General features: G+C 41.3%; 1 pseudogene; it reads right to left on the minus strand.

The window, feature by feature from the left end:
- The window catches only part of LOC142170219 (F-box/FBD/LRR-repeat protein At4g00160-like), a 65,780-nt pseudogene extending 42,990 nt beyond the window's left edge, over positions 1 to 22,790 (minus strand).
- Between the last annotated feature and the right edge of the window lie 1,187 nt (positions 22,791 to 23,977).

The raw sequence follows: 23,977 nt of genomic DNA on the forward strand, positions 1-23,977 counted from the left end.
AGTGACTGGTGTGAATTTGGGGTCGGTTGGTGTAGATTAGGTTTTTGCTCGAACCTTCAAATGAAGATTCGAGACGTTCGGGGAAGATTCGAGGTAAGCTGAGTGTAGATTTGGAGAGAGGGGGTCATGGTGGTTCAGGGGTGTTAGTTTCATGGCCAACGGCGTCGTTGCCACCGGCTTTCAGGCGAAGGGATGGGGTGGCGGCTAGGTTTTTTTCATGGGAACCGGTCTCTGAGTTTGAGAGAGACGAAGGAGTGAGAGGGGGGTTTGGTTTGGGGCACGTGGGGTGAGAGATTGAGGTTTTATACGGGGGAGGGAATTGATCCTGGGCCGTTCGATCTGATGAGATCAATGGCCCGGATCAATACACTTAAGGGGAACGGTGTCGTTTGGTTTTAGTTGGGGGTCGGTTCGAACCGGGCAACGGGTCGGGCCAGGGAATGGGTAAGGGAGATGGATTTTTAGCCTTTGGATCATGTAGGGTCAATGGCTGTGATTGATTGCCGCTGAAACGACGTCGTTTCAGTGACCGTGGGAATGGACCGGGCACAAGGGTGTTTGGACTGGGTCTATGTATCGATTTGGGCCTGACTTCTATTTGAATTTTTGGCCCAATCCGAGTTTTATTTTTTTCATTTTTTCAACTTTTCTTTTTCTTCTTTTAATTTTCTAATTTAAACACAATTCCTAATTAAATTGTAAAATCAAAAAATAAAACTACACAAATATTAATTAACACTTACAACAATTAACACACAAATTAAAACCTTAAAATAAAATCACACGATGACAACGAATAAAATAAAAGGTATATTTTTGTGATTTTCCTTTTAGAGCCAAATGATGGTTTAATTAATTCCTAAATGCATAATTAAATCCTAAATATACATGCAATATGTATTTTTTGTATTTTTTCAATTAACTATAACAAAGGTAAACATTTACGGACAAAATAATTACCAAAATGTCACGCAAATTCTCAAAATTGTACACAGATGAAATTTGTTTTATTTTTGATTTCTTTTGGAGTAGTTTTCGTGAAACAAAAAATCACGTGCTCACAGCTGCCCCTCTTTGTCCGAAAACACAAAGAGTTTTCGTGCAACGATAAAGTGAGAAGATACGAGCGATTTTTGCCCCTTCGAGTACTCCGTGTGAAGCTAATTTTGAAAGATTTAACCGAACCTTTGCTTCAAAGGTTTCCTACATATCTCTGACTAGAAGGGAATCAGGCTAATGTAGTTCGGGAAGTTTTGGTAGCTGAGACTGCCATGGAGCTGTGGATTTACTGTTACTATTGTTGCATGCTGTTACGGCTACTTACTAACCTCCTTATTACACCATGCTGAAAGAAAACAAGAAGCTAGACTAAACTATAGTCTATGAATTACAAAATCTTATCTAGATCTTCAGTCTTTCTCTTGTGTCTCTCGTTGCCTTGTTGCCTTGTTGTCTCGTTGATTTGTGTTTCCTCCGCTGTTTCTCTACTTCGGCTCGACTTGTGGTCTTCCTTCTGATTTCTGCTGGGATTCATGTTGGGGGTATTTTTGTTGTAACCCTCCGCATTACTGGCTTCTGACTTGATCTTTGAAATGCATTCCTCTGTTATACAGGCGGGCTCCTGACTTCCAACTTGAATGTACTCCTCTATTATATGGGTGGGCTCCCAACTTCAACACTTAAAATATAAAGACTGAAATGAATTCCTCTGTTCTCCAGGCGGGCTCCTGCAACCAAAGTAAACAAAAACAAACGAAATTTTTGCCCCAGTTTGCACTAGGAATATTTGTGAGTTGTTAGCCAAATTGTAAACCACTTCTACTGCAATGATGAGAGTAAACTAAAGACCAGACTAGGATGTGCATCTCCTACGAGTAAAACCAAAAACTTAGGAGGAAGTGCGTCTCCTATGGGTAAAACAAACTTAGGAGGAAATGCCTCTCCTATGGGTAAGACAAACTTAGGAGGAAATGCATCTCCTATGGGTAAAAATAAACTTAGGAGGAAATGCGTCTCCTATGGGTAAAACAAACTTAGGAGGAAATGCGTCTCCTATGGGTAAAACAAAACTTAGGAGGAAATGCGTCTCCTATGGGTAAAAATAAACTTAGGAAGAAATGTCTTTCCTAGGGGTAAGAATAAACTTAGGAGGAAATGCCTCTCCTATGGGTAAAACAAACTTAGGAGAAAATGCCTCTCCTAGGGGTAAGAATAAACTTAGGAGGAAATGCGTCTCCTATGGGTAAAACAAAACTTAGGAGGAAATGCCTCTCCTAGGGGTAAGAATAAACTTAGGAGAAAATGGGTCTCCTATGGGTAAAACAAAACTTAGGAGGAAATGCGTTCTCCTATGGGTAAAATAACTTAGGAGGAAATGCGTCTCCTATGGGTAAAACAAAACTTAGGAGGAAATGCATCTCCTATGGGTAAAATAACTTAGGAGGAAATGTGTTTCCTATGGGGAAAATAAACTTAGGAGGAAATGCATCTCTATGGGTAAAACAAACTTAGGAGGAAATGCGTCTCCAATGGGTAAAACAAACTTAGGAGGAAATGTGTCTCCTACGGGTAAAACAAAACTTAGGAGGAAATGCGTCTCCTATGGGTAAAAATAAACTTAGGAGGAAATGCCTCTCCTAGGGGTAAGAATAAACTTAGGAGGAAATGCCTCTCCTATGAGTAAAACAAACTTAGTAGGAAATGCCTCTCCTAGGGGTAAGAATAAACTTAGGAAGAAATGCGTCTCCTATGGGGAAAATAAACTTAGGAGGAAATGCATCTCCTATGGGTAAAATAACTTAGGAGGAAATGCGTCTCCTATGTGTAAGAATAAACTTAGGATGAAATGTCTCTACTATGGGTAAAAATAACTTAGAAGGAAATGCGTCTCCTATGGGGAAAATAAACTTAGGAGGAAATGCATCTCCTATGGGTAAAATAACTTAGAAGGAAATGCGTCTCCTAGGGGTAAAATGAACTTGAAAGACCTAGCCTAGGAAATGCTTTTCCTAGTGGTGACGTGTGATCGTCTCAAATAGCCTTTTGCGTAAGCAGAATTGGGGCACTACACCTGAAAAATTCACCCTTCCTAGCTTTGATATGAACCTAGCTTCCATCCCTGTTTCAAACAAAGGAAACTTGTGAGTTTAAACATGGTGGTTGGTTGCGCTACTCCTGCTGGGGATGCTATCAACCCTTTTCCTTCTGTCCTGAATTATCTTTCTTCAAAACTACTTCCCTCAAAACTTGTACTGTCTTCTATGCGAACTGCTGGGGATAACATTTTCTCAAAAATGTGTTATCTTACTCCTCCAAAGACTACTTCCCTTAAGACTGATGTTTCATTCCTCTGCAAACCGTTTCTGTGTTTATATTCTTCCTTCGAAGACTATCTCCCTTAAAAATTGTGTTACCTTCCTCCTGACATTGCTTTCTTTAAAGCTTGTTTTGCCTTCTCCCGAAAAACTGCTGGGGATATCGCTTTTCCCAAACCTGTGTTAGACTTCTCGAAAAATTTCGAAATGAACGAAAATTTTCTGCCCCAGTTTGATAATCTTCTTTGTGACCCTGTCTTTCTGCTGTCAGTAATATTCCCTTTCCCTGCTTCAAATCAAAGAAAATTTGTTAGTTTAAAACGGGGCGAGTTGTCGTGCCCTTTCTGCTGGGTATGGTTCTTCTTTTCTCTTCCTTGCTTTGCTATAAAACTTGTTGGGGCTGATTTTCCTGCTGGGGATGGTTCTTCTCTTCTCTTCCTTCCCCGCTCTGTGTTGTCCGACCATTGTGGAGCTTGGTCGAGAATCTGTCGGAGTTGTCCCCGTGTCTTGCAAGTCTGGGGATCCTCAGAACCTTTTAACTGTTGCTTTTCCGTTTTCTCCAACTTCCCCTGGAAATTTGGTCCTCTTGGGGTCTAGACCCATTCATCATTTGTTCTTGAGACCAACCTCTTTTCGCTTTGTCGCCTTATTTTTTGGGCCTGTCCTATTTGCATTTTGTTTTGAATTATTTTGGCGACTGGTAGTAAGCTCTGAAAATCCTTTTCAAAAACAACTGCCGGGGAAGTAAAGTCTTTAAACCAAGAAATGAAAAAGTGATGATCTCAAAAAATAGAAAAAGAAAAAGTCTTTCTGAACAAATGCTGGGGAAAAGGAAAGAAAAGAACTTATCTGAATGATATAGCTGATCCCAACGATCATGTCGCGCATTCCGGATTAATCAACCCAGTCTTTGTATCAATCAACCTTTCGGACGACCTCATGTTGCTGGGGATAAATAGGCACTCAACTCTTTGCAAAATGCGGATCCTTTCCGCCAATCTTGTCTTGTCGCCTCATAGTGCCCTTCGAGGGGTTTTCACTAATAAGACTCTCTCATTTCTCTCAACTCCCGTCGCCTTAGGGTGCCTGTGAAGGTTTTCACCGATAAGACTCTCTCATTTTATTTTATTTTTCAGCTGGGGATTGGAGTGCTACTGATATGACTCTCTCTGTTGGGGATTCTTTCGGCTATCAATTCATTTCCAGCTTATGATCTTCTTCTTTTTTTTTTTTTGGGGATCAAAGTGTTATTCCCGACTTCCATTTGCATTGATTTAGCACTTCTCGGATATTGATCGGGAGATCTTTTTAGGACATCAATATGGGTTTTTGTGTATGGTTAAAAGAAAAGGGGTAACAAGAGGTTCAAAATAATTTTGATGGGTAAAACATTACAACTCTTGGAATCAACTTTCTTTCCCAAAATTATACACACAAACTTCTGCCACACTTTTTTCTTGCTTGGGGGATTTTTATTTTTTGTTACACTATGACCGAGCCGTGAGGCGCCTACGTATCCTTCTTTGAGGAATCAGGTCAAACGTAGTTCCCAATTCCTTTGTTTTTCTTGTGATTTTTCTTTTGTCTTTATTATCATTGTTTTCTCTTTTTTTTTTCTTTTTCTTTCATTTTAATTACTGATTCCAAAAGAGGGATATGAAAGAATAAATAAGGCTAAAAAGGGGAAGCAAAGGATAAAGTGTTTGGATAGAAGAAAGAATTGCCTCCGTCATTTCATTCTCTGATAAATGCCAACCACAAACAACAATTACAATCAAAAGAAATCATATATAATATCTCTTAACTGTGTCAGAATTGATAGCCATGTCGACGCATTTCCCGTCGATATATGTTAAACATAAAGTGCCATTGGACAATACTCTGGTTACAATGAATGGCCCTTGCCAATTCGGGGCGAACTTGCCCTTTGCCTCAGCCTGATGTGGGAGGATGCGTTTCAATACTTGCTGGCCCACTTCAAACTTCCGGGGACGTACCTTTTTGTTGTATGCTCTTACCATTCTCTTTTGATATAACTGGCCATGACACATAGCTACCAGTCTCTTTTCTTCAATCAAGGTCAACTACTCCAAACGAGTTTTGACCCACTCGTCATCATCAATCTCAGCTTCAGCGACAATCCGAAGGGATGGAATTTCGATTTCCGCCGGTATTACTGCTTCGGTTCCATACACCAACAAATAGGGAGTGGCCCCTACTGAAGTCCGAACAGTAGTGCGATAACCCAACAACGCAAATGGTAATTTCTCATGCCATTGTCTGGATCCTTCTACCATCTCCCTCAGTATCTTCTTGATGTTCTTGTTGGCTGCTTCAACTGCTCCATTCGCCTTGGGACGATATGGTGTGAAATTACGGTGTGTAATCTTAAACTGTTGACATATCTCTTTCATCAAATTGTTGTTAAGATTAGCACCATTATCTGTGATGATCACTTTTGGGACCCCAAATCTACAGATGATATGGGAGTGAACAAAATCCACCACTGCCTTCTTGGTTACCGACTTGAAAGTTTTAGCTTCAACCCACTTAGTGAAATAGTCGATGGTCACCAGAATGAACCTATGACCGTTGGTAGCTGCCGGCTCAATAGGTCCAATGACATCCATGCCCCAGGCAACAAATGGCCATGGCGCTGACATTGTATGCAATTCTGTCGGCGGAGAATGAATCAAATCTCCGTGTATCTGACATTGATGGAATTTCCGCATGAAATTGATAAAATCACGCTCCATAGTGAGCCAATAATACCCTGCTCGAAGAATCTTCTTCGCCAATACATATCCGCTCATATGTGGCCCACAAACTCTGGCATGTACCTCTGTCATAACTGTCGTGGCTTGACTGGCATCTATACATCTCAGCAATCCCAAATCTGGGATTCTTTTGTATAACACTCCTCCACTGAGGAAGAATCCACTTGACAATCGCCGAATGGCTCTTTTTTGATCTCCGGTGGCCTGCTCCGGGTATATCCCCATCCCGAGGTACTCCTTGACGTCGTAAAACCATGGCTCGCCATCCACTTCTTCCTCTATCATGTTGCAATAAGCATGTTGATCACGAAATGTACAACGGGTCAACATGAATTTTGTCTGGGTGGTGCAACATCGATGCTAAAGTGGCCAATGCATCGGCAACCTCATTGTGAACTCTCGGAATGTGTCTGAACTCCACTAATCGAAATCGCTTGCTCAGATCGTGCAAACATTGTCGATATGGTATGAGTTTCAAATCTCGTATTTCCCACTCGCCCTGAATCTGATGCACCAGGAGGTCCGAGTCTCCCAAGACCAAAACGTCCTGGACATCCATGTCTGCAGCTAGTCGCAGACCCAAAATGCATGCCTCATACTCAACCATGTTGTTGGTACAATAGAAACGCAGCTGAGCTGTAATAGGATAATGACGTCCTGTTTCAGAAATAAGTACCCCTCCTATTCCAACTCCCTTCGCATTTGCGGATCCATCAAAGAAAAGCTTCCAACCTGGTTCCTCAGGTAATTACAACTCATCTATATGCATTACTTCCTCGTCAGGAAAATACGTCCTCAACGGCTCGTACTCTTCATCAACAGGATTCTCAGCCAAGTGATCGGCCAGCGCTTGGGCTTTCATGGCCTTTATCGTCACATAGACAATTTCAAACTCCGTGAGTAATATTTGCCATTTTGCTAACCTCCCTGTGGGCATAGGCTTTTGGAAAATATACCTTAATGGATCCAGGCGTGAAATTAGATAAGTAGTATATGAGGACATATAATGCTTCAATTTCTGGGCCACCCAAGTTAGGGCGCAACATGTCTTCTCGAGTTGAGTGTACTTAACCTCATACACCGTAAACTTCTTGCTGAGATAATAGATGGCTTGCTCCTTCCTTCCTATAATGTCGTGTTGCCCCAACACGCAGCCAAACGAATTCTCCAGGACCGTTAGATAAAGAATTAACGGTTTCCCCGGCTCAGGTGGAACCAACACAGGTGGGTTTGATAAATATCCTTTGATCTGGTCAAATACCTCCTGACATTCCACCGTCCATTCTATCGCAACATCTTTCTTTAATAGTCGAAAGATGGGTTCACAAGTTGCTGTGAGTTGAGCAATAAATCTGCTGATGTAGTTCAACCTTCCCAACAGACTCATTGTCTTGTTCTTCGGCGGTGGCAAATTTTGGATAGATTTGATCTTTGACGGGTCCAGTTCAATACCTCGCCGACTGACGATGAATCACAACAGCTTTCTAGATGGAACACCAAAGTCACATTTAGCCGGGTTGAGCTTAATATCATACCTTCGAAGTCTTTGGAAAAACTTCCTTAGGTCTGCTACATGGTCTTCCTGATGCTTAGACTTTATGATGACATCGTCCACATACACCTCGATTTCTTTGTGGATCATGTCGTGAAACACAGTAGACATTGCTCTCATGTACGTTGCCCCAACATTCTTCAAACCAAATGGCATCACCCGGTAGCAATAAGTTCCTCACGGCGTAATGAAGGCCGTCTTTTCCGCATCTTCTTCATCCATCATAATCTGATGATACCCAGCATAGAAATATACAAAAGATCCGAGCTCACGCCCGGCACAATTGTCGATCAAGATATGGATGTTGGGTAAAGGAAAGTTGTCCTTTGGGCTTTCCATGTTCAGATTGCGGTAATCGACACACACCCTGATTTTCCCATCTTTCTTCGGCACCGGCACCGCATTAGCCAACCAATCAGGATATCGAGTGACACGAATAACCTTTGCTTGCAGCTGCTTGGTTACTTCTTCTTTAATCTTCACACTCATATCCGTCTTGAACTTTCTCAATTTTTGCATGACGGGAGGGCATACCGGGTCAGTGGGCAATTTATGGACCACTAAATTCGTGCTTAACCCCGGCATGTCGTCATATGACCAGGAAAATACATCTTTGAATTCAATAAGTATTTTGATCAATTCCTCCCTGATATTTGGTGCAATGTGGATGCTTATTTTAGTTTCTCTGATATCGCTAGCATCCCCTAAATTGATGTCTTCTGTGTCATTTAAGTTGGGCCTGGAATTTTCTTCAAACTGGCTTAACTCCGTGTTTATCTCCTCGAAGGCTTCATCCTCATCGTATTCCGATTCATTATCATAATCGACCTCTTGTATGGTTAATTCGGAATCAGATTGATCTTTTAGACTAGGTTGAAGATCCGTTGTGCATGCCATGTCGTTAAGACCAGTATGAAAAGAACTGTTCAGAAAAAGAAAAGAAAGAAACAAAAATTAAAAATAAAAATAAAATAAGGAATGAAAGAGAAACTTCTCATTTTATTGAATCATGGGATAACAAGGTTTCACACTTTGTTGAGCAATACTAATAATAAAAGGGAATCCGGATTACAACCCTGGAATAATCCAGAAATCAAAAAGGAAAGTCAGAGCCAACTACCAGGACTCCCTTCAAGTAGGAAGAGGAGTAGCTGTCCAATTGTTGACATTGGCCCTAGGCCCAACAAACTGTATCTCTGCATTACTGGATCCCTCTCCAGCCTCTATCATGTTGACATCTGCGAACATTCTCTCAAAGCCCTCATTCAAATCTCCATCCGACCCGATCAAAGGTCCAAGAACTTCCGGGACTGGTAACTTTCTGCACCCTGCTTTGACAAATGATCTGGACAATCATGGATTGGCTTAGGAAGGACCCAGACTCTTTTCTTCATCTTGCGGGCCCGCTTTACGTCCGATGCGGTAGGCTTGAATCTCAACCCAAAAGTATCCAGGTTCTTGGGCAAAGAAACTGGCCGAACCATTCCATGCAGATCAATCCCCAAACCTTTTCCTGGTACAAACCCGTTGTTCAACATCTCTGAGGCTATCATGAAGGCTGCAGCTGTGATCCTGGGAAGTGGAAGGCCCCCACCCTCAGGAATCTTGTCTATTGAGACTGCGTCAAAAACCTGATAAACCCATGGGCCCTTGTCCTCGTCGGTTTCTATGAAGGGCACAATAGCATCACTGACGGCCTGTGTACCATCATCCCCGTGTACCATAATCTCTTATCTGTCCCATTCAAATTTGACCATTTGATAAAGCGTAGAAGGTACTGCATTAGCTGCGTGGATCCAGGGTCATCCCAACAAAAGATTGTACGACACCGCCACATCTATCACTTAAAATTCCACGGTGAACTCGACTGGACCAATGGTTAATTCCAGTACGATATCACCCACTGTGTCAGTACCGCTTCCATCAAAACCTCAGACGCAGATGCTATTCTTGTGGATCCTACCATCAGCAACTTTTAGTTTGTTCAGAGTGGCCAAAGGACAGATATTTGCACTTGATCAATTATCAATTAGTACTCGAGTGATCACCGAGTCTTCGCATTTTACCGTCAAGTAGAGTGCCCTGTTGTGTTCTGTACCCTCTACTGGTAACTCATCGTCAGAGAATGTTACTCGGTTTACTTCGAAGATCTTATGCACTATTTTCTCCAAATGGTTCACTGAGAGCTTGTCCGGGACATGGGCTTTGTTCAGAATCTTCATTAAGGCCTGACAATGATCGCTTGAATGGATCAACAAGGATAGCAATGAAATCTGGGCTGGGGTTTTTCTCAACTGCTCTATAATTGAGTAGTCTTGGGCCTTCATCTTCTTCAAAAACTCTTCTGCTTCTTCCTCAATTACTGGCTTTTTTATTGTTACAGGATTGGTCCTTCTCAATTCCGCGGGAGCAAAACACCTTCCTAAACGGGTTAAGCCCTGGGCCTCGCATATTTCTTCCACAACTTCCTTCCCCTTATGCATCACTGCCATTTGACTGTAGCTCCATGGCACTGCTTTCTCACTTGTTATCGGCAACTGCATTACTGGCCTGATAACAACTGGTTCTACGCGGGCCCCCTTCACTACCAACACTGATGTGCTTGATACGCCCGGCAGCACTACCCCGATTGACTCTGGCTTCTTCACAGCAACAGACGAACCTTTCCCCACTACCATAAATGGCTTGTCATCTACCTTTCCCAATTGTACCACTGCCCTTTCACTGGTCGACTTTTCGTTTGGGCTGGCCCGAATCATCATTACCGTTTGTGAGGGCTTTTTGGGTTTCCCTCCTTTGTGCACTAGTTCGATCATGTGGGCCTCATGGTGCACCGGTAACGGGTTTTCATTGATGTTGGGTGCCTCTGGTGCCTGAACCTCGATCCTATTTGTGTCAATAAGATCTTGTATGGCAGTCTTCAACTTCCAACACTTCTCGGTATCATGCCCGGGAGCCCCCGAACAATATTCGTAGCTCACTGAGTGGTCCAGATTTCTGGGAAGGGGATTTGGCAATTTGGGTTCGACAGGACTTAACAAGCCTATCTGCCTCAACTTGTGGAACAGAGTAGTATAGGTTTCTCCCAACGGAGTGAATGTTCTCGGCCTCTACGTCCTTTCATTCCCGAAAGCCTGATTTCCGCGGAAGCTTGGTCCTGAAGGATTCCTATAGGCCCTTGGTGGTGGATATGTGTTTTGTGGAGGTGGATATGTGTGCTGGGAAGCCGGTGCACGCCATTGCGGGCGAGCCGGAGGCTGGGTGTAAGTTTGAGCGTGATGGACGGCGAAGTGTGGCTCTTGTGGTGGATAATATGGTGGTGGAGGGTTGTATGGAGTAGGTGGATAATTTGGGTAATTGGGTCTGGGTTGGTAGCAAGGAGAAGGACCTCTTGATCTGGACCAAGTACCTATTTCGACTGTTGCAACCTCCTCTCTCTTCTTTTTCTCGAGCGCACCCCTGAGCCGCTTTGGATAGCTTGAGTTGTGGCCTTGATCGGCGAATAACTCATTATCTTGTTGGACCTAAGTCCCTCTTCAACCATGCCGCCCATTTTTACTACTTCATTAAAAGATTTACCAACTGACGTCACCAGGTGACCAAAGTAAGTTGGCTCCAAAGTTTGTAAGAAGTAGTCCACCATTTCACCTTCCCTCACTGGCGGATCGACTCTCGCTGCTTGTTCCCTCCAATGGAATCCGAATTCCCTGAAGCTCTCTCCAGGCTTTTTCTCAAGTTTTAATAGTGTGAGACGGTCCGGGACGATCTCAAGGTTATACTGGAAGTGACCTGCAAATGCTTGTGCTAGATCGTCCCAGGTATACCACCTGCTAGGATCCTGCCTCGTGTACCATTCGAGTGCAGAGCCGCTTAGACTTTGACCGAAATAAGCTATCAGGAGCTCATTCTTTCCACCTGTTCCTCTCATCTTACTACAGAAACCTCGTAGATGTGCCATGGGATCACCATGTCCCTCGTATAGATCAAATTTGGGCATTTTAAAACCTACCGGTAATTGAACATCGGGGAAAGGACACAGATCTTTGTAGGCTACACTAACTTGGCTGCCCAATCCATGCATACTCCTGAAGGATTTCTCCAGGCTTTTCATTTTACGAAGCATTTCATCCTGCTCTGGATTCTTAGCCGGCCTCTCAGTTTCTGCCGGGAGTTGGAGGTGAGGGGTGTAAGTATATAGCTCAGGTGCTTTAAAGGTTGGTTCAGGGGGATAATACTGGTTATCGTGAGCCTGAAACAATGGCTCGCTGGAGGACCTTTGCAGTGTGGCGGGTGGAGGTGCCCCGAAGACAGGGACAGTTGGCGGAGGAGGGTTTTGTTTGGGTGGTGGAGCTTGGGTATTATAAGAAGTTTCCCCTTGATAGTATTGGGCAATGGGGAAGCCCGTTGATGGACCAGTGGGAGGGTATTCCGGAGTCCGAGCCGGCAAGAGGGTAGGAGTAGGGGGAAGGGTTGGTGATGTTTGTCCCCTAGCCCAGGCTAGGTGCATCCCCGCTATCTCCTGTCTCAACCTGTCTACCTCTTCTTTCATTACTTGCATCTCTGTCTTTTCCTCCTCAACACTTTTGTTCGAACCAGACATACTTTTCAGAATGGGCCCTTTAGATCTTGTGTGGTAGTGGTACTCTGCCAGAACGTTCTAACGAGCTAACTGTTTCGAAACTTCTTTCTCTGATATTAACAACAAACTTGTTAGCGTTAGAGTTTAACACATAGTGTAATTTCACATTGGGGAATGCAATGTTCCTAGGCAGTTTCACCATTTCTAACATGTTTTTGCTCTGACTGTATGCATCATTCCGGCTTATGTCCTTTCTTTATTCACTCTGCCCCCTTTTTTTCTTTCTTTTTTAGTGGTGGTTGAATCTTATGTGGATTGCCTACGTATCATGTCCCCGCATGAATCAGACCGGGCGTAGTTCTGTCACAAAAGACGCAAAAAAATTCTTCATTTTTTTTTTCATTTCATTACCCAAAATATGCTATTAAAAGCTACTCATTTGAAAAAAAGACAATCAAAATACAGACTCCACTATTAACATTGTTCGATATGAAAAGAGAACAGAGGGGTAGACAACTGACTCTTAAATACAACAAGTGCAGACTTGAATTAGGGATACATTAAAGCCTTGAATCTTGGTGCTCGCGAGGCATCGTTCGGCCTTTCCGAGGGCTTTGGGGCCAGACCTCTTTGCAAGCTTTTTAATTCTTCCATAATCCGGTGGACATAACCCATGACTGAGGCAAAAAAGGGTGTCGCAGGGCATTTTCTCACATGCTAAACACTTCGTGGTGATGTAGTGCCCAACCTCATCGATCCTACCCCTGATTCTATCCCTTTCCATACACAGCTGTTCTATTCGTTGATTCTTTAGTCCCAATACTTGAGTGTTGTCAACGAGCTGATCTTAGAACCTCTCCATTTGTTCTTCCATTCGGGCTATTGAATCATAGCAGCGCTCCCTGTCCGTTCTAGCATCTCGGGCTTGTTTAAAGACCCGATCTCTGAGAGTGGAATTTGTTTCTCTCAATATTGCAATGCTCCCTTCAAAATCCCTTCTCACCTGCCATAGGTGCTTTTTCCGTGCTGCTGCACCTTTTGCCCATCTAGATCGCATTCTTGCTATGCTAGCCTCGGATCTTTCCCAATCTTTTCGGCTTTCAATGACCTGATTCCTTAACCCTGCTATCAACCTTTTATCGGACTGGCTCCTCCGTTGGTTGTCGGCATCCATTATGACTTGTCGGTTTTGAGCTCTAAGGGAGTCATTCTCTTGGGCTGATTTCTTTCTGTCCCCTTCATTGGTTGTGGTCTGAACTTCTTTTTCAAACTGAAGATCTATGACCTGCTATTTCAGCTTGCCTATTGTGGCCCTGTATTCTTTTTTCCTTTGCCAACTAGTCCCAATGCTCTTGTGAGGACTTGGCAAATTCTTGAAGGTGAGGTCTTTTAGCCGGCCTTCCAGATGACGCTTCCCCTTTGTACCAATCCTGATATCCGGGTGAAACTTCCCCTCTTGCCTGATTCAGCACACAAGTATTTGCCTCTAAGTATTGACATTGGCTTCAAATCTGGCGGACTCTTGCCTCAGGAAACTGGCCATCGAAACTGATCTCAACCACTTGAGTGCTTAGATCCTCATCTTTCGGCACTATCTGACACCTCCCCAGTTGCCTCAAAACCCGATACGGTGCATAAGGTTGAATGCTTTTAAGTCCCATCAAGAGAAAATGGGGCTTAGCTGCTGGCATGTATATGACTTCGTCGATCGGTAACCATCCCAGTGTCCACTGTATTTGACTAGCATTGAGGGTCAGGAAATATGAGGTCCATGCCGAGACTCCTTCAGGTAAGCGGACCTCATTAATTCTGGTGTAGAACTCCTCTATGCGGGTTTTCTCAGAAGATCCATGGCTCAGGAACTGGGCTCGTGACATAGGTATTCGGTCATCCACATTTGCAATAACAAGTTACACCCTTCGAAAAAGCTCCCTCCGGCTTTGCAGGCCGTGAGAGCTCGGAACATATCAGATACAATCATGGGCGCAAGCATGCTATCATTTTGAGTGAGCAAAATACTGACGACCCCAGCTATCTTTATGTCAATATTCCTGTCTTTTCTTGGGAACACTAAAAGCCAAGAAGGTTATCATGAAAGCAACCCTTCTATGTTCATCCCACTTTCGACGGTTACTTTTGCTGCACAACTTGTTTTCTAGCTTGTCGAATCCTCCTATGTGGTCGTATCTTTGGTATATGAAGCTCAGAGTGCAAAAACCTTTTGCCAAGTCAGGGTTATGGATTGTTCTAACTATCTTTAACGAGTCCAAAAATTGGTGCACCGCTACGGCTCTTGGAGCAACCAGGTATTTATGCCTCAACGGAACCTCAGCACTGCCGATGTACCCTGCTATTTCCTTTAAAGTCGAGGTGAGTTCAAAGTCCGAGAAGTGGAAGACATTGTGCGCAGGGTCCCAGTAAGGGACCAGTGCCCTTATAATATCCCCTCGAGGCCTGATATCCAACAAACTTGTGAGACCTTTCAGATGTTTCTTGACTTCGTTACGCCCTTCTTTGCCTAAATCATTCCACCATAGCCGCAACTGGAAGGGGATTTTATTCATGATTGAAAAAAGTTCGTTTTGAGTCGTGCTCATTCTGCACATTTGTTAATAGGATTAAACAAAAGAAAATTTAAAAACGATTTGATTATTTTTTCTTAAAAAACCAGATTTTCCGAACAAGACCTTTCAGCACTTCAGGGACGAAGATTTTAAGGTTGTGCGGGTTAACCAATCAATAATAAAAATGAAAAAATGACAAAAGTGGTCGCTTATACAAAGTCAGCCTTCTGGCGTCCCCTTTGGGAACATTCGGCTATTTTTGATAAAAGCGGTACCACCCGACTCTATGACGAAAAATTAAAATTTTGACATTTTTTGGGCTATTTTTTGTAAAATGGGAGGTTGGACCCGACGAGGGTTGCCTACGTATCTCACGCCCTGTGAGAATCAAACCGACGTAGTTCGCCCAACCTAACTAAACTTGTAAACAAGACTCCTTTCTTTTCTTTTCTTTTCTTTTTCAAATAAATCAAACTAAAAAAAGACAAATTTTTCATTTTTTCCAAAATTTCGACAGGGTTCTGACACTACTTGGACATTGGTTTTAGTTTTCTAAAAAATTAAGTAGTTAGCTCCCTACACTGCTGTATGTTTTCTCCTTTTTTTTCAAAATTCCTTATTTCAGAAGCCGGTCAGCATGCAGATCTGAAGCAAGTAAATGTGCAAAACAAACAGGATGCAGCAGGATGGTCTTTTTCATTTCAGGTTGCTTGTCGTAGACGGACCCAACCCCTTGTGTTGAGTCCCCTAAGTCAAATGCAACATGATGCAAATAAACGTTCCTACTAGGGATCCGGCATGAAGTCAAGTTATTCTAGGTTCAACCTGGGTATATGTTCTAGACAGTGTACCCGAGCGGACAACTCGAGTTGATGAAGGAGCTCCTTTCCGGGAACCAAAAGGCCAGCCAGTAAACTTTCCGAGCCTCTTTTATTTCAGGGTATTGACACTAACAGAATAGGGAGTCTCAACCAGTAAGCACATCCCCGGAGGTGAGAAGAGAAGGTTTCGGCGCAGTTTATATGTACAGTTCAAATATTATCAAAGCGGTAAAAAGCATCATTTAGGCCAAAACATGTAATAAGATCAAATAATAAATAAAGCCAAATATAACAATTAATCTAAGCTCGAATTCTGAACCCTGAACCAGAGATTCTGGGTTCACCTCCCCAGCAGAGTCACCAGAGCTGTCACACCTCCTTTTTCACCTACACCCCGCAAAGGGGCATAGAAGGGAGTTTTTCCAATTAAAGGACAATCGAAATGGGATTTGTTTATTTGTTTCAGAGTCGCCACTTGGGAGATTTATGGTGTCTCAAGTCACCGGTTGAATCCCGAATCGAGGAAAAGAATGACTCTGTTTAACAGTCCGCGCACCAGAAACCCAGATAAGGAATTTTGTTAACCCGGGAGAAGGTGTTAGGCATTCCCGAGTTCTGTGGTTCTAGCACGGTCGCTCAACTATCATATTTGGCTTGATTATATGATTTTATACAATTATGAACCTACGTGCCAATTTTAACTGTTTACCGCTTTGTTATTATTTATTCAAAGAATTGCAACGTCGTGAGAATGCATCTCGAATTGCGCCACATAAATGTACCCGCAATTTTTGATACGTTCCAACTTCGTTGAGATTTGGATTTGGGTCACATAAATGTGCACCCGAATTTAGGAAAATAACATTATTAAATATGCGCCTAAAGACTAACGCGTTGTTATTTTGAGAAAAAAACGTAAAGTTCGCCATGCGGCCTGTCTCGAAATCTAAGCATTCGAAATAATTATCTGTTGAGGGCCCCACAATTTGTGTATTCTTGTTTGTCGAGTCTCATCTCATTCATTATTTTTTAAAGGAATTTGCAACGTCATGGACATGCATCTCGAACCACGTCACAATCAATGCACCCGTGATTAGCGATACATTTCGACTCCGTTAAGATTTGGATTTGGGTCACATAAATGTGCACCCGAGTTTAAGAAGATAACATTATTAAATACGCGCCTAAAGCGACTAGCGTATCATTATTTTTTTGGTAGGGCCGTGAAATTTGCTAAACGGCCCGTCCCGGAATCTAAGTAATTAATATATATACATTTGCGAGGGCCCTGCAATCTTTGCGTTTTACTCGGCGAGGCTCATCTCGTTCTTATTATTAAAAAGGCAATCCTAAAAGTGACTATGGTTTTCTATTAAATTTGTCTCTAAACATGAAAGAAGACAAAGTCCTAATTAGTTTACATGCTTGAAAAGTCCGGGCCTTTTAATAATTTTTTGCATATTTGATTAGTTCCGAAATATAGTTACAAAGTAAAAACATACAGGAATCCTGGCATGATTCAAGCCACAAGAAATCGCTAACTCACCAAATCACGCCTGTCTATCCTTACTTGTTACTTTAACTAACAACCTTAGACTTACAACTATGCTTCTTTTTCCTTAAAATGTTGCAGTACCCTTTTTTTAAAGTAACAATTGATGGTAAGATTAACGCTCAGATCTAGTTGACCAAGAACTCAAACAATCATGCTATAATCCAAGATTAGTTAACAACCTACTAGATATTTCGGGGATCAAACCACAAGTGCTACTTTACAAATTATCGGAAGTTATATCCAACATCCATTACATGGTCAAGTTCTGATTGAATACGAGATAAACTACATTATTCCAATAACATGATCTAACGCATAGCAGTTTTCTGCAGCCCATTAAAAACAACTAAAATGACGGGACTATTTTTTACAAATTACAGAATCAATAATGCTTTAAGGATCTTAATAAAATAGTAACAACAAGTTTCGAACAAACAGATTGCTTTTCTGGTTTTCATTTCAACTTCAACTTTTCACATGAATTCACGCTTCACATTTTCAACTTACAACAGCCATGTTAAAGTCGTGTACCTGGTAGAGGAACAGAAACAGAGTAGAAAAGAAGTCAGCAGTAGTAGTAGTAGCAAAACAGCAGATTCAGCAACACAACAGCAACCAGTGAAGCCAATAATAACCAGTAATAGACACCCCATGGCAGATTTAAGGAAAACCAAGCAGCAAACCAAGCAGTAACCCAATGGAATAGTGCTCAACCAATAGAAAACTAGGAAATACCAAGCTAAAATCCAGCAGTACCAAAAGAACACAGACAGATGCAAGAAACAGTAGTTTCTGATTTGTTAAACACTCAAAGGAAAAGACAAGCTGAAGCTCTTTGATGTAAAGCTTAGCCTATATGCCCTCTATTTCTCTAGAGTTTTAGGTTAAATTTCCAGCTTCAACACTCTTGTTTTTCTCTGGCTTCTCAGGATCAGAAAAACCAGCCTCAATTTTTATTTTAAATGAGCCTATTTATAGGTAAAGTAGGCAAGCACCAGGCTGCCTTGATACCTTAACTCTGCCCATACCCCTTAAACATGCTAAAACTAATCAGAAAATGCCCATGATATTCCTGACAGCCCCAATACCGCATGCTTTTCTCCTTTTTTAATCAAAATTATGGGTATTTTAACTTATTTTAATCAAACTCCCCATGCCATTAAATCTTGTTCCCCACTATTCTTAAACAATGTATCAGTTTAATGGTATTTTAATACCCTATTGACAGCCATTCAGATTAAGCCATTTTCAGACTCTTTTAAATCCAAAAATACACTCTTAAAATTCCCTGAATTGCTGCCTTACCCCCCCCCCCCATTTCAATCTGTATTAATCCCTTCAGCTCTAACTAATTCAAACTTAGCTAACTAACAATTGGACCCTAACTATCCAACAAACTACATCCTATAACCAGTTCGCAACTGAATTCAGACAAATGGCTTAATCAGAATTAAACAGGATGGATCAAATTATTACCATTCATGACTTTAAAACTAATAGACGACATATATCGAATCGACTACGCGAATTACAACACATACAATCGATAGCAAATAATTAAACTCGAACAAGTACAGAGGTGATTTCATATTGATAGACACAGGGATCAATTGACAAAATTGAAAAAATTAATAACACCACCTTAAATAAGCAAACAAAAAAACAGATATAAACAAATACCAACGGAACAAATAGGAAAGGAAAAATTACCTCAGAAGCTTAAGAACAAAATGACCCATGCTCAAACTGGACTCGACCTCTTTGAGGTCGAACGGACTTTAATTGAAGTGTCCTCAACTAAGAACACCTCAATTAAGGTCTATTAGACCCTAATTCTTCCTCTTAAACTGGACAGACCCCCATGGTTTGGAGTTCTAGGGTTCACATGGTCCGATTTGGGGCTAGAAGGTCTCTACCTAGATTCGAACCAAACCAAGCTCGATTTGGTTACGAGTGAGGCCAGGGGAGTGACTGGTGTGAATTTGGGGTCGGTTGGTGTAGATCAGGTTTTTGCTCGAACCTTAAAATAAAGATTCGAGACGTTCAGGGAAGATTCGAGGTAAGCTGAGTGTGGATTTGGAGAGAGTGGGTCATGGTGGTTCAGGGGTGTTAGTTTCATGGCCAGCGGTGTCGTTGCCGCCGGCTTTCAGGCGAAGGGGTGGGGTGGCGTCTAGGTTTTTTTCATGGGAACCGGTCTCTGAGTTTGAGATAGACGAAGGAGTGAGAGGGGGGTTTTGTTTAGGGGGCGTGGGGGTGAGAGATTGAGGTTTTATACGGGGGAGGGAATTGATCCTGGGCCGTTCGATATGATGAGATCAATGGCCCGGATCAATACACTTAAGGGGAACGGTGTCGTTTGGTTTTAGTTGGGGGTCGGTTCGAACCGGGAAACGGGTCGGGTACAGGGATGGGTAAAAGAGATGGATTTTGAGCTGTTGGATTCATGGAGGGTTAATGGTTGTGAATGATTGCCGCTGAAACGACGTCGTTTCAGTGACCGTGGGAATGGACCGGGCACAAGGGCGTTTGGACTGGGTCTATGTATCGATTTGGGCCTGATTTGTTTGGCCCAATCCGAATTTTCATTTTTTTTCAACTTCTTTTTCTTCTTTTAATTTTCTAATTTAGACACAATCTAATTAAATTGTAAAATCAAAAAATAAAACTACACAAATATTAATTAACACTTACAACAATTAGCACGCAAATTAAAACCTTAAAATAAAATCACACGATGACAACGAATAAAATAAAAGGTATATTTTTTGTGATTTTCCTTTTAGAGCCAAATGATGGTTTAATTAATTCCTAAATGCATAATTAAATCCTAAATATGCATGCAACATGTATTTTTTGTGTTTTTTCAATTAACTATAACAAGGGTTAACATTTACGGACAAAATAATTACCAAAATGTCACGCAAATTCTCAAAATTGTACACAGATGAAATTTGTTTTATTTTTGATTTCTTTTGGAGTAGTTTTCGTAAAGCAAAAAATCACGTGCTCACAACTCCCATACCCTGTCTCCATGTCTTACTACAATTCTAATTTCAAGCATGATTCTCTTGTTAACTCTTTGAAGTAATTGTTTGTGTTCTAAAGGCCAATTAGTCCATATTTGTTCCTTGCACTTGTTGGTCTATATGCATCTCTTCTCAACCATGTTTGTATTTTTTTATTAGGTTTCTCTATGTCTCCAACCCCTTACATCCTTGCCTGTGAATACTGGAATGATATTGTTCTTTAGATTTGTTCTGTGTGTTATCTTATTCCAAGTTATTATTGCTCCTATTCCCTCCTCCTTTTCAAAAACTATTTTGTTGTCTTTTGCAAACTCACTTCAAACATGACTATTTTCAAAACTGTTTTCCAACTCAACTCCTTTAAATCTATGTCAAGCACTCTCACATACACTCTTAGACCACTAGGTTTTGCCCCTTTTGTGTGAGTCTTGCTTTTGGACCCTTAAGCTCCCTCTGAACCTGGACACATAAAAGCTGACCCTTCCACATTACACTCACTCTGTTTTGGTTATGAAATCTGGGTGTGAGCACTACTCGGGATCCCTTGAGGTCCTTAGGGAACTCTGACATACCTAGATATGAGAAGGGCTATGGAATGACATTGGCACTTGAGGTGGTTTATTACATAACTCAGAGAGGAAGTCCTAATCAGGCTTCCTATAGTGTAACTTCTTATTTTTATTATATAATTCATTTCAATGTTGGTCTGTAATAACTTGTTGCAAACAAGCATTAGGGTTGGCTAGTGAAAAGGAATGGGGTAAATATGCATGCTATAGTTGTTAAGGACAGAAAACATGTTATTAGGTTTATGTTCCTAATCGCGTAATAGAAACTATGCTTAGGGCTCATGCATGCATTAGAAATCATGCCTTTAGGTATCATATTATTGTTTCAGCATGTGCACCCTTTCAAAATCATGTGTTAAAATCTGCTAATAATTAGCACTTAACTATTATCTACAATCCTGCCATATGCACTTAGAAATCCTGCTCTTAGGAAATTCTGCAATCCTGCCATATGCATTTAGAAATCCTGCTCTAGGAATTCTGCGTCATGAGTTTTATACATGCACCTTAGGTACCATGTTTTAGGATCTTATTTGCACTTGCATTCACATTAGTGTGAATTGCTGATTATAAAAGAGGTAAAAACAGCTTCACACTTGATTATCCCGTTTAAAATAACTGGTAATAATCTCTGCATTTGACTAGAATAGCATGCTCTTAGGGTAAAATAATTTCCAAACCGTCTCTCAATAATTCTGAATAACTACTGCATATTTCTTTACGCCTAGGCAAACCTTAGGTAATAAATTAAATAAAATTAGAACCGCCTTTATTTAATTATCAACTGTTAAAATCAGTAGGCAAGCCTGATTCAGACTTATTTCTGAGTCATGTAATAAATCTGGTTCTGTTGTTATCACTTAGATACCATGCTTTAGAATTCAAATATTGACCTTAATTGTATATGGGTCATGCTGTCTATGTGCATTATTTGTGGAGGTATATCTGAGCCTTCTACCTGTTTTTGTGTTTTTCCCTTTAAATGCAGTCCTACTTGTTTTGTATGTCGCCTTATTATTTTGTCCCTTTAATCCTGAGGGTCTGCCTAGAACCTCCTTCTTATAGGATAGGAGTCCTAAATTCCTCTAGGACTAATAGGAAGGGACGGGTAACAGCATGCAATATGGGTCGAGAACAACCCTCGTTTTAATTAGCTTCACGGGCGGGAAAGGGTAGATATGGATATGATGACCGGTGCGCTAATACCACGTGTATCCCCTTTTTTGAGGAGTGTCATACCGGGTATTTCATTGATGTAATCCATATTACAAACAAACCTAGGACACCCCTTTACATTCATAAGTATGCTTTAGATTGTAACTCTTTTCAAAATTTCGCTTTTCACTAATTGTTTTCTTACGTTTGTGTATTTAAACTTAAATACCCTATTATTTGAGCCATACTTGTTTATTTGCTAATTATACAAATGCACAAAAAATTATCTGGCCAGAAACCACACTAGTGGATCCTGAGGGGTGCCTAAAACCTTCCCCTTGGGATAATTTCAAGCCTTTACCATATCTCTGGTAATCAAACATAGTTAGAAATGAACCTTGTAGGTGCCCTAACGCACCTTAAAATCATTAAGTGGCGACTCTTCAAAATTGAAAATCCCTTTCCTAGAAGGAAAGAGTTGTCCCATACCAAAATGTCATAAACCCGATTTTTGCGGAGGGAAAAGGGGGCACGACAGGTACTTGCTTGAGTAAGGTGCCGGGTACCCGTTGCGGCCCCTCGGTTTGGGTCTTGACAAAACTACATGGATATCCAACTGACTTCAAAACCAAGAATAGAGGAGGTAACTTCATTGCTTAGTCCAACAATGTAAGCAATTAAGGCAATCAACCTTTAAAAGCTCAAAACAATGCCTTGGGAAGCTCTACTCTCAGTTCTCCAGCTCAGTTCTTTACTCCAGAAAAGTACCAGCAGATGTTGAACAAAGGCAAGGATATTGAACCTGTAGCTAATTCAGCAACTACAGGAATAACAAGAGCTTGGCCATATTGAAAAGATACAAGAGCTTCTAACCACATGGTGAAAAGTTTAAATCTATTGGATTCCTATAAAGAATTATCAGAAATAGATAAAAACAAAGTATATCTCCCTACTGGTGAGAAGGTTGTTATTACACACACTGGGATTTGTTCCCTTTTTAAAGATAAGAAGGTTCAGAACATATTGCATATTCCAGAATTCAAGTATAATCTACTCTTAGTCTCTAAGATCACAAAAGAACTAAAGTGTATGGTGGAATTCTTCCATGGTTTCTGTGTCTTTTAGGAACTCTTCAGTGGGAAGGTCCTGGGGATTGATAAAGAAGAACTTGGCCTCTACAATCTCAAGGCTGAAGACAAGCAATTTTCTGAGCAACATTTACTACCAACTGTAAATACCACTGTTAGTAGTACAAATAAGTGTGTCAGTAAGACTATTGAAAGCAGCACACAATCTTACAATAAGTTTGATCTGTGGCATAAAAGATTAGGACATGCTCCTCTAAAGGTAGTACAGAAAATACATAGCTTAAGTGATGTGCATCTTACTAGTGATCATTGTACTGTATGTCCAATTGCAAAGCATTCCAGACTTCCTTTTCATCTTAGCTCTTCATCCTCTACTTCTGTCTTTGATCTTGTGCATGCAGATGTTTGGGGTCCTTATAGGATCCCTACCCATGACAACAAAAGATATTTCTTGACCCTTGTTGATGATTACTCAAAGTACATTTGGATCTTTCTTCTAACCACTAAAGCTGATACTATTGTGGCATTGAAAAATTTCCTTGCAATGGTTACAAATCAGTTCAGGACCTCTGTTAAATGTCTTAGAACAGCAAATTGAACTGAGTTTATGAATGAGCAAGTGACCTCCTTATTGCCAAATCTTGGAATTCTTCATCAAAGTTCATGTGTGTACACTCCTCAACAGAATGGAGCTATTGAGAGAAGGCACAGATTAATTCTGGATATGGCTAGAGCACTGAGATTTCAAGCCTATATACCTTTGCATTTTTTGGGAGAATGTATGTCCACTGAAGTATACCTAATGAGCAGGCTACCTACTGCTCTTCTTCAAGGAAAGACACACTTTGAGGCATTATATCATAAGGTTCCATCTATTAAACACCTTAGAGTATTTGGGAGCTTATGTTATGTCACTAAAGTATAGAAGGTAGACAAGTTTAGTCCTAGAGCAGTCCCAGAAGTTTTCAAAGGGCTAT

Source organism: Nicotiana tabacum, chromosome 16, assembly GCF_000715075.1.
Source record: "Nicotiana tabacum cultivar K326 chromosome 16, ASM71507v2, whole genome shotgun sequence".
NCBI classification, from domain to species: Eukaryota; Viridiplantae; Streptophyta; class Magnoliopsida; order Solanales; family Solanaceae; genus Nicotiana; species Nicotiana tabacum.